This window comes from Triturus cristatus, chromosome 8, assembly GCF_964204655.1.
Source record: "Triturus cristatus chromosome 8, aTriCri1.1, whole genome shotgun sequence".
In the NCBI taxonomy this organism is placed as follows: domain Eukaryota; kingdom Metazoa; phylum Chordata; class Amphibia; order Caudata; family Salamandridae; genus Triturus; species Triturus cristatus.
The window spans coordinates 24,675,248-24,694,000 of NC_140591.1; the positions used below are offsets into that span (position 1 = coordinate 24,675,248).

General features: G+C 45.3%; 1 long non-coding RNA gene across 1 annotated transcript; it reads left to right on the forward strand.

Annotated features, from left to right (window-relative positions):
* The first annotated feature begins 1,616 nt into the window (after positions 1-1,616).
* LOC146799870 (uncharacterized) lies at positions 1,617-17,426 on the forward strand. Its single transcript, XR_014967591.1, has 2 exons — positions 1,617-1,721; positions 15,500-17,426. It is a non-coding gene; the product is annotated as an uncharacterized LOC146799870 (long non-coding RNA).
* Positions 17,427-18,753: the final 1,327 nt, after the last annotated feature.

Consider the following 18,753-nt stretch of genomic DNA (forward strand, 5'->3'; position numbering starts at 1 on the left):
TGTAACAAATGTCATTTGATCACTGTTGGCTCAGGGTTGTATCTCAAGGAGTGCTTCTCTGTTGGTGTTGCGTGCTCTCTTCTGAGCAGTTCCTATTTTGGTAACAGGATGTGATTTAAAATCCTCCAGATTACTGCAATTGCGTCTTAATCGCAAAAACTGCCCGTAGGGAACATTTTCCCTCAGGGCCTTCGGGAGAAAGCTACTGAAAAGTAATGGGCTGTGGCTATCAGTAGGTTTTTTGAAAGTGATGGTGTCCAGTCTTTTGTTTTTTCGACTAATCATTAAGTCGAGGAAGGGTAGTTCAAGATTAGAGGTGTTGGCCGTAAACCTGAGGTAGGGGTTGAGACTGTTGACCCATGTGAGGAATGCGGGAATAAGATTTTCATCACCCTTCCAGAACACTAGTATATCGTTTATGTAGCGAAGCCACAGGAAAACATTATCCATGAAAGGGTTGGTTTCAATGAGCACATGTCTCGCCTCAAAGTCTGAAATGTAGAGACATACCGGACTAGGGGCGAAAGAACTGCCCATTGATGTTTCCTGGGTCTGATGGTAAATCTGGTCCACAAACTGGAAAAAGTTCTCTGTCAAGGCAATGTGTGCGCATTCCACAATAAAACTTATGGGGGTTGGTGATGTCCATGTGGTGTTTCTCAGGATTTACTCAATTACCTCTAGTGTGGTTAATTGAGGAATATTCGTGTAGAAGGCTTCAACGTCAAGATTCGTGGTCTCCATCAGATTCAAGACTTCCCTAGTGTCCTGAAGGAAGGTTGGTGTGATTTTTATCATGGGGTTGGAAAAAATGGTTGCAGAATTTATAGAGTGGTTCTAAGACTGACCCTATGCCCGAGACAATAGGTCTACCCGGGGGAGGCTGTACCCCCTTGTGAATTTTGGGCAGTGTGTAAAAGTGGTCTATGATATAGGGTTGCTGGTCTAGTCACTACATGCTGCCCTAGGCAAGGTTACACCACCCTTTACCCCACTACTTATTCCAACTGTGAGCTCGCGAGGAAAACCCTCTCATATAGGCACCACCAACCTTCTTGCCAACGCTCACTCCACCCATGCTGCCATAAATACATGCTGCCCTAGGTGAGGTTACACTACCCTTTACCTCACTACTCATTCCAACTGTGAGCTTGCGAGGAAAACACTCTCATATAGGCACCACCAACCTCCTTGCCATCGCTCACTCCAACCATGAGCTGTTACACTGGGAGCCATGCTTCCACGACCAGCACTGTCTGATAAACGTTCATAATAGCCACCATCAACAGGACAACCCCTCCTACTAGCCACACTCAAGTGGGCCATAGTCATAGGTCTTTGTATATTACTCCATCCTAATCCCCTTAATTAATGCTCTATTTTGATCAATGACACTGGGCAGTCAATAAAGTCGCCTCGAACGCCAGCAACGATTGCCACCGGTGACCCACATGGTGTAGACACTCCACCTAGTAACCTCCATTTATCCCATACCTCCGTAATAACACGTGTCCAGGTACATTGTCTGATTAATAAAATTCCTCCCCAAGATGGCCGCCCCGGTTCGCGGTCTAGTCATCCACGTAATGCCGAATCACGCAGACCCGGAAGCAAGCACTATGGGCCCCGGAGCAAGGGTAGGACAGCAGCTAGTTGCACAGCCTCCCTGCGTGAGTATGGATGTTCGTGTTTTTGTGTGGTAACACCGCATCAAGTCCCTGGTAAGAGAAGCGCCTTAAATTTGTTGAATTGTACTTCCTTTCTAGCATCAGAGCAACGAGTCCCGAGCTCCAGGGGTGAGACCTCAGTCAGATCCACGGTGACCCACGACAAGCGCGCCCGCACTTTTTTCATGTTTTTTCATGCAATTGTATATTACCAGCACTCCCCTAGTGAGATCAGTTTCATGTCAAGGGACAAAAACTGTAGAGGGCGAATTTTTCGTCTAGTAGCACCCGCCTGTTCTCTAAGAGAGTGACAATCACAATGGATGTGCCGGATGCATGCCTGAGTTACTGTACCTGCAAAGAATAACTTCAAACGCGTGTCTTATCTAACTTATACCACGCATGGGACATGACTCCCTAATGTCACCATGTATATTCGCACGTTAATGACAATTTCTCGCGCAATTATAGCTATTGCTAGAACTGTTCATGCTAGCCTGGAATCACCACCACCAACAATCACTGGTGTTTCTCAGATGAATTTCAGCCCCGGTTGCATCATCTAACCATGGCCATCAAGACTGGCATTTCCACTTAATTTTAACTCCAGTCACTTGTAGCATAATGACTGCATGCTGTGTCATGGATTTTCAACAAGACCTTGGTCCTCTCTGTTCTCTTTTTATGTCCCTCCTCATTTCCCCTGGGCCTTTCACCTCGGGATCACTCAACCCGGGGTGTCTAACTGCTTCTGGTTACTAGTTTGGAAACCATTGAACCAGACTTGCGGTAGTGCTAAAATTACCCAATTTTCATTTCTTTGGTCCTGATGAAGGGCCACCAGATCCATAAGGGGCTAATATGGCATGAAACATGTCGACCCTATGCACCACACTAGCCCAATAGGAACATTATATCCAGTTGGGGCAGAATATTTTTAACTAGGCTAGTGCCCCCTGGGAATAAAAACATTTGTTTAGGACGGCCCTAGACCTACTTTAAGTCACTCACTCACTCACCGCTCTACCTAGCTCACACACCTGCACTCACCCTACGGCTTCATCCAAAAAGATCTCCGCCAGAGCCCCTTCGCGGGTGCCTGTCGGGCATTGCAGCGCCGGCCCGACGAGGAGCAAGGCCCAATGATGAAGCATGACATCCTTCGGGCTGTGTGAGGGAACTTTTTAGAAAAGACCTTTCTTCCCAAACCTTTAGGAACTGCACACCCCTTGTATTCCTTACTACTGCCTTGGAGCACGTGTGCAGGACCTGCTTAAATATAGCCCCTGGTTCCTCTTGTTCTAAACACACACAGGGGAGTGTGCCATGTTGGGTTTTTGTCTGCACCAGGACACGCAGCCTGCAGTGGCAGTCTGTATGTGTTTGGTGAGGGGTTCTTTAGGGTGACACAAAACATGCTGCAGCCCTTAGAGAGCCTCTTTAGCCTCCTTGCCCTAGGTACCAGGGATACCACGTACTAGGGACTGAGGGGGTGCTAAAGGTATTGCCAACTGGGTTACAATTGTTCAGTTTTGGGAAAGAGATCTGGCCCTGGGGGCCTGGTCAGCAGGAACCCAGTGCATCCACAGTCAAAATTACACTGAATAGCAGCCAAAAAGTGGGGTGAGCATGTCAAAAAGGGCACTTTCCTACAGATAAATATTGCATCAAGTTGAAGATTTGATCTTTAGAATGCTACCTATATGGACCTTGTTTTTCTGATATGTGCATATACCCCTGACCATGTGGGGCTATGGGTTGTTCCTGTGGTATACATACGGAGGGGGACTGTGACATCTGTCATGTACTATGGAGCTACCCGAGACTTCGACCCGATTGGGCAGGGGTATGGTCACATAAAAAAAAGGCTTCATCCTCACTATGTTTTTCCTTCCACGCACCTGGCCCTCCATCATGATGTGTCGGACGCACCAGTTATGTAGACAAATACCCATCGCTGGCCAAAGCAAAAATATGTATCCTACGCCACTGGGGCCAGCCCACGTACCCCACTCCTACTGAGTGGACCACAGAACTCCATGGTGCTGCTCTTCATGAACAGACTACATGAAAACTCAATGACAAGTTGGATGCCTACAAGTGGTTTTGGGGAGCCTTCTTAGTTGAGGTTGCCGATCCAATGCAGGCCCTCTAACATCTTCTACAAACCTCTGCTCTCAGGGACATGCTCCCCCCGCAGAACTCCACTTTTACTGGCCTGCTGACTAGAGATTCCTGGTGTGCTATCATCCAGGATATCACTATGGCGGACACCCTTCTGCCTCCAAGCCTTCCCTCCTTCTACTGGCCAGCGCCAACAGGGGGATTAACTGTGATCAGCCCGCTGCCTTTTGCCTGCGTTCTTGCATTTTATCTACAGAGCCCCGGCCTCTTACTAGCCGGTGGCCTATCAATGCTGCTTTTCTCTCCTGTTCTTTCTCTGCTATTTACTACCCTAACAGGTTGACTATTCTTTCCCACCAGAGCCCAATAGGGTATGTTTAACCCACACAACAACACCCATTGCAACCTTTCCAGGGTGCGAGGGGTGGCTAGGAGGCAGAAATATAGTGCTACCTAGTTGTTTATATAATTAGCATCGTGGTTCTTTGTGGTAGTGTTATATTATCATACTCAATATCTGTATACCCATACGGCGCTTGCGAACGGACAATGGTATGCTATTTAGGGAGTAGGCGCTACAAGGGTGAATTCACTCACTTTCTGGATTTCAGCAGATAAATATCTGATGGTGCTGTAAGGTGAGGAGAACCACTAGCCTTCCCAAATTTGTGCCGCCTATGCCACACTTTCAATACAAAAAAACAATAGCCCCAGCACACATCTCGTATAAGGGTATGACAGCTGTAGCCACAGCAAGTCAAGAAAGTATAACAAGTCTTGGAATGTGTTTTCTTTTGTTCTTTTATTCTTCTTTTATGCTACTTGGATTTCCGTATTTAACACAGGTTACAAGCCATACAGGTTACAAGCCAACACGTGTTTCGTCGCCAGCAAGGGGATTACCCCGCAAATTTTTCAAGGCTGAATAAAATACAAAATACATAATCAGAAAGCACGTTGATTATGAAGCAAACTAGTACAAAGGTATTAACCAGAGTACAAAACACCTATTTTACGTGCATGTCTAAAACATCCCAATCTGTATGGAGACAGACCAGTAGTACGACTAACATATTATGTGGAGTGAGTGTCACATGAAGGATGAAGGATCGATAGCTGGATCAAGTGGGAAGAAACACGGTACGGTGGGTTTCCATACATCAAGGAAATGTGTCCACGTAAGAAAGAAGACACCTGGGGTAGAACACGTTGGTATTTGGGATATTACTCAGAATGAGTGTCACTGGAAGGCTGAGCGAATAATAGCTTGATTTAGCAGTAACAAACTCGTTAAGTAAGGTGCTCCTGATGAAAGAAAACAGGTGCAATCAAACACCTCAGGTGTAATCTATAGGTCTAGACAAAGACTAGCCTGATTTTCGGCTAGATTATATTATTTTGGTTATTTTCAACATTCATTTATTAAGAAGGGTATGCAGATCAGGTAATAACTGGCGACTTCAGTATATTTACCTATGCAGAAATTACCCTTTCCAAGATGGCGCGCTGACATAAGGGTAATACTAGTATGTTTTCGAGATGCTATAGATCAGCTATACCAGAATAGGAATATTGGGCTGTAGTTTTTCTCTCAAACCTTATCACTATTCATTTGCCTAGAAGTTCAAGTGTACACATTTGATTTTCTTCTCTAATTATGAATACACTTTTCACAGCGTAAGAAATAAAAACATTTGTCCGAAAGATGCCCATATCCGATGTGTAATAGTGAAGATCACGCTGAGTTATGTTTTTCAATATAGAGCATTATGTCATACCAACTATTGAAGTAACATAGAAATTTGTGCACAAGAAATTTTTCATGAACTCGCAAGAAAGTTATTGATCACCACTTCAAGATGGCACATAGGACAGACTGACTTTCTAGGCTGATTACCTTGGACTGGGATTTCTCGCGTGAATTTTTCATCACTCACGGCCATTTAAACGGGGCCGTCACTACAACTTGTCTCTCGTACTCGAGGACTCATGAGGATACGCGACGTGAGATCACCTTTCATAACAACGGTAAGATATTTGGAGAATAGGGAAAGTTTAAGCACATAGAAGGGTTGCAGTAGATACTGGGTTGAAGGGTTACCGAGAGTAGCGCTTCTCGTATTGTATTTGTCTTGTGTTTAAGAGAGCGACTCTACTGAGTCTATGCCATTTTTCACACAAACAGCTTCAATTTTTGGACTTTACAGGGCTTCTCTTTACTCACAGATTGACAAAGGGCTAATGGGCGGCTGCCACGACACGAGCAGAGGTAGCTCTCTTACTTTGGAGTCCTTTCTAATTGCTAGACTGTAAACGCAAATCGGTATTTACTTGGTGCATGACACGAGATTAGGATTAGGTATGGGTTTCTTTTCACGTTTTTGCCCCAATGATTGCAAGCAATGATCCACAGTAAGGGTACTCCTTTTCCTTGTATTGACAGGTACCAGACCAAGATTCGGGATCTGGCTTGTGCACTCTTTGTATTACTTACTTTACCTACAGACCGTGTGGGTCGGAATTATCACCACACTGAAAGTAGGTATTTATATATAGCGCTGGATAATTACAAGTTTAGCTGATTATTATGAGATTTCAGTGTTAGATGTCTGGAGATAATTGAAATTATATGTTGCTCCCATTTTAGAACAAACCAAATACAGGACGCAGGAGGTTTGTGTCTTGGCACGCTTACTTGAGTGTTGCACAATTTTTTTAATCACAGGTGCTTTTTCAGGATTTGACTGCACCGTGTGTGAGGTTGTGTAAGGATTATTGGACTGAGATTCCACGGTGAGATGTAGTCATCACCTGCACACACACACCCTCGTGTTACCACCATGTATATGTTGTCACTCTACTGATACTGTCGGGTGAATTTTTTGGTATATCTTTTTTACCGTTTGCCTTTTCGGCTTTGATGCACTTCTCTGGTGTTTTGTACTCTGGTTCGTACTTTTGTACTAGTTTGCTTCATAATCAACGTGCTTGCTGATTATGTATTCTGTATTTTATTCAGCCTTGGAAACACGTGTTGGCTTGTAACCTGTATGGCTTGTAACCTGTGTTAAATACGGAAATCCAAGGAGCATAAAAGAACAAAAGAAAACACATTCCAAGACTAGTTATACTATCTTGACTTACTGTGGCTACAGCTGTCATACCCTTATACGAAATGTGTGCTTGGGCTATTGTTTTTTTGCACCCATACGGCGACTGCAGATTGGAGGTGGGACTAATCTCCCGCCCTGCTGCATGTGTGTGCATCTGCATCCTTTTTCCTGCATCTCCTTATCTTCCCTCCTTCCCCCTCCTCCCTCTCGTCCTCCCCCCCATTATTCTACCCTGGAGCTGTACCCTGGCTGGCTGTTTTACCTCATCCATGATACTTGGTCCAGTTATGCGACCGGACTGTACATGGCGCCACGATGTTGGTTTGGCAACACTGTTGTTTCTTTCTTACTGCACTGCTTCCAATACCGCCTTTGTTTGATTACCTGGACACAGCTGTTCCTCTATGGTTGGCTGTTCATGCTATGCTTGTAATTGTGCTATTTTATGATAATTCAATATTGCAAAAAAGAATGAATAATGAAAAAACAAAAATGTTGTGGCGCAATTATGGGAGAGTTAGGAAAGGTACTGAGTTACAAAGGATTGAGTCTCAATTTTGGTGACTTTGAGATGCAAAAACAATACTTCTGGATTACTCATCTCCTGTTAGAGGTGAAAGATCTCTCTCGTTTGATATCCGGCCTCCTGTGCATTTAGCCAGGTAGGCCTTTTATTATTCTTTTATTCTTGCAGAGGGTTTGTCCTAGTATTCAAGGAGGCGACTGGCTAGTTTCGTCTCACGGTTGTTTCATTGTAACCAATGTATTGACATGAGGACTAACCTTTTTTTATCTAACTTTGATGAAAGCAAGATAGAGAATTACCAGCAAGACTTCAAAGTCAGATGCATTTGTCAGGTTAGTGTTGAAAGGGGAAGGGGAAGGTTTACTCAAACTCCTCCACAGTTATATTCTGCAATGTTGTAGACAGATTTGGGGTTCTCGGATTTCAGAGACGGGAAAGGTCAATAACACAGATTGATGAGGTGTATTAGGATTAAAAAATGATCTGTCTGGGACTGTGGTTGCACTCCTGTGAGAAGTTGGCCTGATATATGATGTCACTAGTTCTAGTGTACACCTTATATCAGTCCAAACAACCCTTATGGTGATTGGTTGTAAAGTCAACCTTATAGACCAGCTATCCTCAGTTTCCCTATATTATTGGGTCTGTCTGGGTTAATAAAATTACTAAAAACGGGGTCTCAATAGGATTATTATGGTCCTAGGACCATAGTGCCAACATGTTTCAGTCCGATTGTGGCCGTAAAGGTCCAGGACTTTCTTTAGGGCAAAAGTGGCCTCCCTGGATGATAGAAGGGAAATTCCCTATTCTATTTTTTGGGGCAAGGGCAGAGTAGCTGCTCCTTGTATGATCGACTGATTGATTAATCCGTCATGCGTGGTATTCCATCCGCCGGAGATCGGGACCGATTAGGTTGAGTGGCGGGGCAGGACTCTTGACGAAGGTTTGACTAAAGAGCTACCCACATTAGCCCTACGATCCCCTGAGATACGGTACTCCTCCAAAGTACGGATGGGTACCTTGAGCATTCCCTGCAGCCTCAGCAGCAGCCTGCTGTCTGAGGGGTTCAAGAGAAGGACAGTCTAATTGTGCCTGCCTCAGATCTGCCCTGGAAGGTCCCCCTGTCCCAAGAAACTCAACCTGGTCAGGTTCCAGTTCTTCTAGGACAGTTCCTTCAGGGCTCTCATAATCATCCTCCTGTGAGGGCTGACTCTCTACCTGAGGCAGGGGGGAAGGCACAGCCTTAACCCTACTGCTCTTTCTCTTGGGTTGTGTCTGGTCCATTGTCCCAGGATCCAGCACTTGTTCAGTGTTGCACTTTTTGGCCTGTGACCTGGTCACAGCAAGGACATGTGCATCTATTCCCAGCATTTCTGCATGGGTCCTATACTCCACTTCAGCCCACACTGAAGTTTCAAGGTCATTTCCCAACAGACATTCTACAGGGAGATCTGAACTCACCACAACTTTCTTGAGGCCAGTTACCCCTCCCCAGGAGAAGTTAACAATTGCCACACTATGGGAGGTAGTGGCATTGCTAGCGTTGGTCACTAGGTAGTTCTCACCTAGCATGATCTGTCCAGGGTCCACAAAGGCAGGTGTCACCATTGTGACACTAGCACCTGTGTCCCTGTAGGCCTGAGCCATTCTTTGGTTGATCAAAGGAGTCTGTCTGTACTTGCCCAGGTTACTGGGACCCACAGTAGAGGACAAAGCTATGTCCCCTTCACAGATCAGAACAGCCTGAGTGGGTATTCTGACTAGGTCAGAATCCACTTCAGTTCCCAGGGTTAACCCTATTACACCCTTTTGCTGGGAACCACCACTTACAGCTGGACTAGGGGGTACAGTTGCCTTAGGGGCAATGGTGGTTGAGGGCTTGTCCTTATTGGTGCACTCACTAAACCAATGTGAATTAGACTTACAATAGTTACACCAAGGTTTCTTTTGGCCATCTTTCATTTTATCCTTTTTGGGACCACCCTCCCCCTGAGCCTTTTGGGGGCCTGGTGAAGACTTCTGGTCTTTGGATTTCTGCTCATTACCCTTCTGGTCTGCCTTTTTCTGATCACCGCCCTGGTTCTGGTTTTTCTGCTTAACTCTAGTCCTGACCCACCAATCTGCCTTCTTTCCCAATTCCTGGGGAGAAGTTAGGTCAGAGTCAATCAAGTGTTGATGCAGCAGCTGGTTTTGACAGTTGTTAAGTATTTGTTCTCTCATGATCAAATTATACAATCCTGTATAGTCCTTAACCTTACTACCCAATAACCAGCCTTCCAAAGCCTTAGTGGCACAATCTACAAAGTCAGTCCAGTCCTGAGTCTGTGTCTTCTGGGTATCCCTGAACAACAACCTGTATTGTTCAGTGGTTAGGCCAAACCCATCAATCAGAGCACTCTTCAGGACAGTGTAATTGTCAGCATCCTCATCACTAACTGTGAGGAGCTTGTCTCTACCTTTCTCAGAGAAGGAGAGCCACAAGATAGCTGCCCACTGACTTTGGGGTACCTGCTGTACTTTGCAAGCCCTCTCCAAAGCAGTTATCCATTTGTGGATGTCATCCCCACACTTGTAGGGAGGGACAATCTTGCTCAGGTTTCTATTATCATAGGCCCTGTCTTTATCCTTAGGGATATTGCTGCCACCAGTGGGTCCTAGCCCACTTAACTTTTGCTCCCTGGCCAGAGCAAGTCTCTCTTTGGCAAGGGCAAGTTCTTCCCTTTCAATCCTCAGATTGACTTCCCTCATTCTGGCCTGATGCTCTTTTCTCTGTGGAGAAGTCATTCCCCTGTGAGAAGAGGCATTGGAGCTGTTAGAGACATGAGAGTGGATAGATTCCCTTGAAGGTGATCTTCCTCTCCTGCTTCTCTGGTTAAGTCCACTTGAGGGTCTGAATGGGGGGACCCCAGTCAGACTCCCATGTAGGCTTAAGTTAGCCTGGCTAAGTCTCCCAATTTTGACCTGGCTGTCTACCTCATCTTCTGAAGTCCCTTCTGACTCATCTGTAGAGGGTAGACCCTCACCTGTACCTAGGGTACTATCCTGGGAGGCTCTCTGAGCATCATACTCTTCTAAGATCTCCACTAGTTAAGTGAGGGTAAGGTTTGAACCCTGTTTTAACTTTCTGGAGGTACACAATTGTCTCATCTCCTGAAAAGTTAGGGTATCATATCTAGAGGGTATCTTTTTAGGATCTACCCCTCCTGAGAGAGAATCAACTTGATCTCCTCTCAGAGACATGATCTAGTGAGGGTGTGGTGTGTGCACCAACCACACTAGTTGTACCTACTAAACCTCTCTAGTAGTTGTAGTCAGGGTGTGCTAGGCCCTTCAACCTACAACAACTAAGTTCAGTAGAACTTAAGTATTTATAAGCTATGTTATATGTACCTTACAAATATCTTTGTGATCTTTCAATTTGATATCTCAAGATTGCAATGGTATTACAACAGCAAGCTCAGATCCCAACCGCTGCTCACCGATGTGAGAAGTTGGCCTGATATATGATGTCACTAGTTCTAGTGTACACCTTGTATCAGTCCAAACAACCCTTATGGTGATTGGTTGTAAAGTCAACCTTATAGACCAGCTATCCTAGTGGTAGCATGGACAAGAGCAGTCTTAGGCTAAACTCTGAATGGCATGTGAAGCCAGCTGTTATACCATTTGTAATCCCTTGAATACCAAATGAAAGGACACCACACCAGATATATATAAAATTAGAATGTATTTATTCTAACATATACCCTCAGCACTCTTTATGAGTTCAGAGGTCTAAGCACAACAATCTCTTAAGTAGCATACGTTAAGTTACACAGGAAAAATACAGTTAGGCCCTAGGGGCCACGCAAACCATATACTAAGTAAGTGGTATAAGAACCACTGTCACGAACACAGGTTAGGCCTAGGCCTAGGGAATCGCTGGGGCTACACTATCCTATCAGTTGCTAGGCAGTGGGAGGCCCACGGGATTCAGGTGCAGAGTGGAAACACTCACGCGTAATGCGTAAAAGTCGATAGAAATGAAGTATTTAGAATTAAAGAGTTTTAGGACACTTCGGAAGGAGCTAGGAGTTAGAGACTTGAAAACTAGACACTTGGATAGTCAATACCCTTGTGAGCACCGGAGTACTCAAGTTACCTAGCCCACGGGCTGCGGGTGCATAGGTGTGAACGTGCGTCGGGTTTCGTCGTGGACTTCTATGGATGCCTGAAGGAAAGTTGCTGACAGGCAGTCAGTGAAGAGTGTCCGGTGGATTCCAAGGATGGAATCAGGAAGGAAGGATACCTACAAGCAGAAGGGACAGAGTCTAGGTCACCAGCCAGGAGCCGGGAAGGAACCAGGGAGGAACCAGGCGATGTCGTGCAGATGCAGGTGAAGAGGTGAAGCTTGTCACAGCAGCCACGGGTACCAGGAGACGTCGAGGACGACCAGAAACCAGGAGGCTAGCTGTCCCACGAAGGCTCTTGCTGTCGGCGGTGTCGATGTCGAGTTAGGACCCAACAAGCCTTGGCAAGCGTAACCCACGCAGGATGGAGGACTTGCTTCTGTCGCAGACCAGGAAGGTCTGGGGTGCTTCCCTTTCACAGGGGAGCGAGTGCCAGTCTGGAGGAGCCGGACCAGCAAAGCAAAGTTGAAGGTTCGTCGTCACAGAGGTCGCTAGCCAACGGGCCAACAACCGGACAACACGTCGAGCAACTCAGGTGCAGAAGGGCCCCACGCAGAACACGTGAAGTGTGGGGAGCTGATCTTCTTTGCAGATGGTGCTCGGGATTGGGGCTTCTCAATTCCCCAAGCACAGCCTCGAGGAAGCCTCAGATGTCGCGCTAGTCAGTTACTAGCCACTTTTCCCAAGTCGCCGGTCCCACGTCCCTCGGCGCCTCCACGGGTCTCAGCTTGGCTGTAGAGGTGGATCTGGTTCAGAGGTGTCTGGAAGTCATGGCGCTGGCCAGTCTCTGCAGTCGTCCCTCGTAGGATCAGTCGCAAAGCAAGCAGCAGTCGATGGATGGTGCCTGGTTGCCCAGGGTGGTCACTCCTTGGCCACAAGGGAGATTCTTCAGTCTTCTTCCGTAGTCGAATGTCGAAGGTCCAGAGTTTCTGTTCAAGATGCAGGTTCAGGATAATCTAACGTCCTAGGGACTCAGCTCCCACTCTTATACTAATCTGGGGGGCTGGGTTACCTGCTAGGTCCCTCCTATGGGTGGGACCAGGGAGGTGGGTGGTTACACCCCCTTCCCTTTGTCCAGTTTCATGCCAGGACTGGGGCTGGAGTGCCCCAGCACCGGTTTGAACTGGACTATGCATGGGACACCTTGTGTGCCCCAGGCAGTGTCTCGTTTCATTCATCCTCCCTGCCCCAATACACTAAGGCCTGTCTAGGGTGGTGCTAGCACCTCCCAAGGCAGGAAACCTATTGTCCAAGCCTCCCTCGCTGGAAGGTCTCCCAGCAGCAGGAGGTCAGACTCGTGTCTGTGGCAGCAGCGTCCATTTTGTGACGCTGGGGCTCTGGTTAACTTTAACCGGGTAGTAGGTCCTCAACATGTCTTCTCCCTCTAGAAGGGAGGAATACTATCCTCACCGCCAGAAATGGGGTGGGGGTAGTATTCCAAAGTGTTAGACACCTTACACGACATGTTTTGAAAAAGCCAAACCATAGTTACCATAACCGCGAGGATTATAAGGCACTTTAAGAGTATATGGTAGGCGATATCATAGAACAGCTATGAGGACATGGTTCCGAAAGCTGCAGACAGGCTCAGCTCATGCTAGAGCACCATCTCACATGTTACCAAGCACTCTGCCTTCAGGATTGTTAAGGCCTGCCATAGGAGTGACTGATAGGTTACCCATGTGTCTATACATAAGGTAGGTATAGGAATACTATACCTAAGCAAGGGGTGATTACACGACCTTGCCCCAGCTGAGTGATCAGCCAGTTGTGTCATAATAGAAGGCCAGCCAGGGGTGGCATAATACATGCTGCAGCCCCTGGTAGGCCTAGGGTACACCTATGCCCTGGGTACCTAAGGTACACTGTACAGGGTCCAAAAAGGTGATCCTTACCAATTGGGTTATGCACCTAAAGTGCATAGTGAATTTAGAGAGAGAACAGCTGGGCTGTGGGTCTGATTAGCAGGCCCACAGCCACATCTAAGTCGAAAACCAGTGAAGCAAAAGCAAAAAGTGGGGGTGAACATAGAAAGCAGACCCTACTCTCCTACAACTGCCACATTGGAAGTTGCTCCGATGTGCAAAAGGGCCAGGTCTTGTGTAGCCAGCAAGATCAGTCTGACCCTGCATAACCTGAGTGAATCACAAGATCTGCTTTTTTTCAAAGAAGTTATAACCTTGATTGGACTGTAGTCTGTCAATCCACAAATTGAAATCACCCAAAATCCAAATTTCCTTGGCTGAGTCTAGCAGGTCTACGGTCAGATCCAGATAGTCATCGTGGGAGGAGTAGCTGAAGTCAGAAGGACAGCCTATTATCGCCACAATGAAAGAGCTCTAAGGGGTGATTGTACAGTGGACAGCAATGCGGTTAAAGGATGAAGAATTGAAATCTGGAATCTCTAACCTATCTTTCATCTCCTGTTTTTGCATCGCTGGTCTTGAAGACTATTTAAACCCCAGCGGCAGGAGATCATTCAGAGACAAAATTGAGTTGTGTCTGGAAGAAAGCTCTACTAATTCCACAATGTGGTAGCTATCTTCAGAAAAAGGTAATTTGTGAGCTAGGAGTGGTATGGCGTTGATGTTAAGGAGGCCGACTTTAAGATGGGAGCTTACATTCCTTCCGGTGCCAGGAATGGTTCCACCGCTGTCAGCTTCTGAGGCCAAAGCATTGCTGAGTGTGGTTCTGAGCAAACATATATGCAGTTTGTCATATTCTGAGGCGAACAATGCCTTACAGACTATTGTGGAAGTGAGTAACAAAGAGTAGTCATGGAAGTAGATCCATGAAGGAGGCGTCACTTGAGATGGAGCTCAAGGTTCATGGGCGGATGAGTGACTCGTTTGTAGTCAGAGGGGGAGCAGTGACACAGCAGTCGACGGACAGATCATATGGAATTCCATTGGGCTGATGTGGGTTGAAGGCTGGTTATATCTGTCTGTTGTGCACTGGGTGGCCCATTCAGTTTGCAACAGATTTCTTCAAATGCAGGTAGGTTTTCTTATTGGGATCAATTGGGTCTGTTCGGTTAGTCTAGATGTTTATAGAGAGCTGGGGAGACAAACAAATAAGGCAACAAACATAAACTTCCTTTGGACACTTGAACTCTGAGGTGGATAGTTTTTTCTGGAATGTGGACGCCTGTCTTATTAAAATACAATAAGAGATAAGGTCAAAGGCTAGAGTATCTATCAGTAAGAAGAGTTTCTGTGAAGCCTCTCACGCTGAGTCTTTTGAACCTTTTCTTACTGTTTTTCAAAATCGTGCTGGGAGGGCGCAAGACAAGGAATCTCTCCAGGCCAAACGTCAACAGTTCATTTGAAGCATCTGTCACTAAAGAGGCTGTTATTTCTTCTGGAAGAGTTCCTCCTACTAGCCATGTTCTTCTTTGAGCTCCTTTTCTGGAGGAGATTGTAGAACGGATGGAGATAGCATAATGTGGTCTTCCTAGTTTCCTATTCTCAATGCTGGAAGGACTCATGCTTAGCAGTCCATGAAGGACAATGAAAATACACAATGCTAATAAACTCTTGTGATAAAAACATCTTTGCATCCTTTTTGTCCAACAGGTCTCTTAGATGTTTTATCCTGTGCACTGGCAGAGACATCCAATTGCTGTGATTTCATCAGGAGCTACAGAATCTGAAGGCTGTCAGAGGCTGTGCAAAAACATTAAATAACTTTTCTGGCCTGAACTGGCCTTGAAAAGCAAGTCATGCAGATAAGGAGAGGTGCACATTTGTATTTTCTTCTTAAATCTGCAAATACCTCTCGGAAAATATAATTGGCTCTGCAGGAAAATATGAACTCTTAACATCCTGAATGTTTTATATTTATGTATGTTTTGCTGTTTTTAAATGCAGAATGTGTCTAATTTATTTTGTCCCTTTTTAGTGGGAGAATGTTCCTTTGCCCTGCAGCTTTGGACACCACCTTGACCGCATTCCTGAAACAGATGAAGTTACAGATTTCTGTATGGTTTCTGAAGGTGGGGTTCTCTTGAACCAGCTGCAAACTACGAAGTAGCCATTCTGTACAATAAAGGGCACCAAACTGTTATTGTGCAATTGATGATGAGGTCTGGAGACACGAAGGGAGAGAGAAGAGGAGGTGCTTTTTAGTGGCTACAGCTTTGCTGGAGGTTACAGAAGGCTGGTATACCCCTCTCCACTTTTTAGGATTCTCTGCCCCTGGTACAATGATTATGCACTTGTTTCAACCACTGCAGTTGGCAGTAAAGTGGGTAAAACCGGCTTCTTCTGGAATACATTAAAAGATCCAATAATTAAGTTTCTTCCTGGCTCTCATATTTCTGCTTCCATGTTAACTCTGGCCAAAATAATTATGGCTGCTAGTTTCGAGGAAGGAAAAGTGTATTCAGGAACGTCTGCTGGGCAGTTACCATGAAATCACAAAGATCGAATCATGGAAAGGTCATTACTATAACCGGCGGCAGACTCGTCCCCTGCATCTTTACCAGCACTGATCATCTGGTTGGGAACCAGCCTTCATTCCCAGCCTCCTTTATATCCTCCCACTGGCAAATGGGAAGAACCATACGACTCGAAGAGGAATGAAAAGGGGATTTTGTACATACTGCAGAAAGCGTAAGAGAATCGGAAGCAGGATTCTGCAGTAGAAAAAAATCATAACTCCGGACATCTTTACTTATGTTCTCCAATTCAACTGCATCGCCAGGCTTCATCCGGGCCAGAAATGTTTTCAGCGAAGGCTCAAGACATCCAGGTTTCCAAGATTACAGCTGTGGTGAAATAGGAGGATTATTATCTGCATTATCAGGTCATCAGATTATCAATAGAAAGTCCTGGACTGAGGAGAATCCATAACCGTGAAGGAATGGCTATGTTCTTGTGAATCCATCCTTGTGTGTTGTCCCCTTGGAGAGGTTGAATAGACCCAGTTTTGAGGCGATGCATTCTGACAGTGAAGGACCCTGAGGTGTCCTGGATTAACGTCTTGTTCTCCTCTAATTCCTAGATATCCTTGGTTCAGAATAAGATCTGGGCTATCGCCGAGCATCAGCTGAATCACAATTTGTTTTACAGGAAGCAGAGACTCGGTCACGCAGTTTCAACAGGATCTTTGGCAAAAAACCTCTACACGTCAGGTATGTAGACATCATCGGTTGGGAGAACTAAATTTGGATGTCAAGTTGAGAATGATCTCCATCACTGTCAGATCCATCGCTAATGAGAAGCGCAACAATTGGCTGGACCAGTGGTGGAAATGTTGCTCAATCCCTGAGGGACAGAGGGAGCATTCTTCCTTGATCTAAAATTGAACAAAAAGAACTTCAAATAAGCTTTCGGGGGACCTATAGGGTGACTGACCGACAAATAAAACACCATAATGTGTGGGCCTCTTTAATAGACATTTCCTCACCACATGAGCTGCATTAACCTACCGATTACAGGGTGACTGAAAAAAGGAGGGAAACGCAAATGTGAAGAAAACAGGGAACTGTGTTTACCACCGAAGTCAAAATGTCCTGAAAAAATTGAATATTGAGAAAAACATGCTTCCAAACTGAATTTTGAAAGAGAACAGAAGCAACTATTGGGAGTTTCTTGCTGTAGAGATAAAAGATCTGAAGTGTTAATTGGTGTGATAGTGTATTATGGGACCCAGGTTGTTCTGAATGTCTTAAAGTGGAAGTCCCTTGTTTTCTACTCAAGGGATAGCAATTTGTTTTCATTTTTAAATTTAATATTTTACAACACTACTGTTTTGGCAGAATACTTACTATATGTCAAATGGTTTGCAAATTAATGAAGAATTAAAAAAAACTAGACAAAAGTGATGATTTTGATCATCCTGATGACGTTTGAAGGAGATATGCAAACTGATGACAAGCCGAGATGGAGTAAACTGTGGTAGAACAGAACACCCATGAAGCAGAAGGATCATGTTACTTACCCAGTAGGCATCTGTTCTTGGCATGTAAAGCTGTAGATTCACATGCTTTGCCTACTCCTGCCATCTAGTGTTGGGTCTAGATGTTTGCAAGTTGTTTTCCTTCGAAGAAGACTTTCCAGTCCCAAGGTAAGGTGACTCCTCCTTTTGGTGAGAGTGCGCATGGGAATCAACTTCATTGCTAGATTGTTTTCCCACAAGAGGGTGAGAATGGAGTAAGTGAGTGTAGTACAGAAATGTCCAGGCGTATGTAATGTACATAGTGAGAGCTGCAACAACTATAGGTGTCCAGGGAGGTTGGTGGGCGCATGTGAATCTACAGCTCTACATGCCAAGAACAGATGCTTACTGGGTAAGTAACAATCCATTTGAGGCATGTGTGCTAAAGATACACAAGCTTTGCATAGACTACATAGCAGTATACTCTCAAGGCGGTGGCTAACCAGTAGATGTTGCAGTTGTCTGCAAAAGTATCTTCAGCACTGCTTACCATACATTGGCTTGTTGGCGTGCTAACACATCCACGCAATAGTGTTTAGTAAATGTGGGTGGTGTAGACCATGTTGCTGCCTTACAGATGTCAGCTAGAAGGATGTTACCTAAAAAGGCCATAGCATCCCCTATTTTGCAACTTGAATGCGCTCTTGGAGGTATAAAGTTCTTTTAGCATTTGCATAGCAGGTCTGTATACATTTAACAATCTATCTGGAAATGCCAGATTTAGAGATGGGATTGCCTTTGTGAGGTGGAGCAAATGCAACAAACAGTTGCTTTGTTTTCCGAAAATCTTTTGTCCTTTCTATGTAGTGCAACAACGGCCTTCTGATATCAAGTGTGTGAAGAGCTCGTTCTGCTACTGAATCAGGCTGAGGAAAGAACACAGGTAACTCAACTGATTGGTTAAGATGAAAAGCAGAAACTACTTCAGGAAGCAATCTGGGATTGGAGCGAAGAACTACCCTATCTTTATAGAGCTGAAAGAAGGGTACTTCTAAGGTAATGCCTGTAGCTCACCAATTCTCCTTAATGAAGTGACTGCAATGAGGAAGGCATCCTTTCATGAGAGAAACTGTAAAGAACAATTGTGTAATGGTTCAAAGGGTGGACCCATTAATCTTCGGAGTACAATTTTAAGATTCCACATTGGTGCTAGAGGGATTCTTGGTGGTATTACTCTCTTTAAGCACTCCATACAAGCTTTAATGACAGGAACT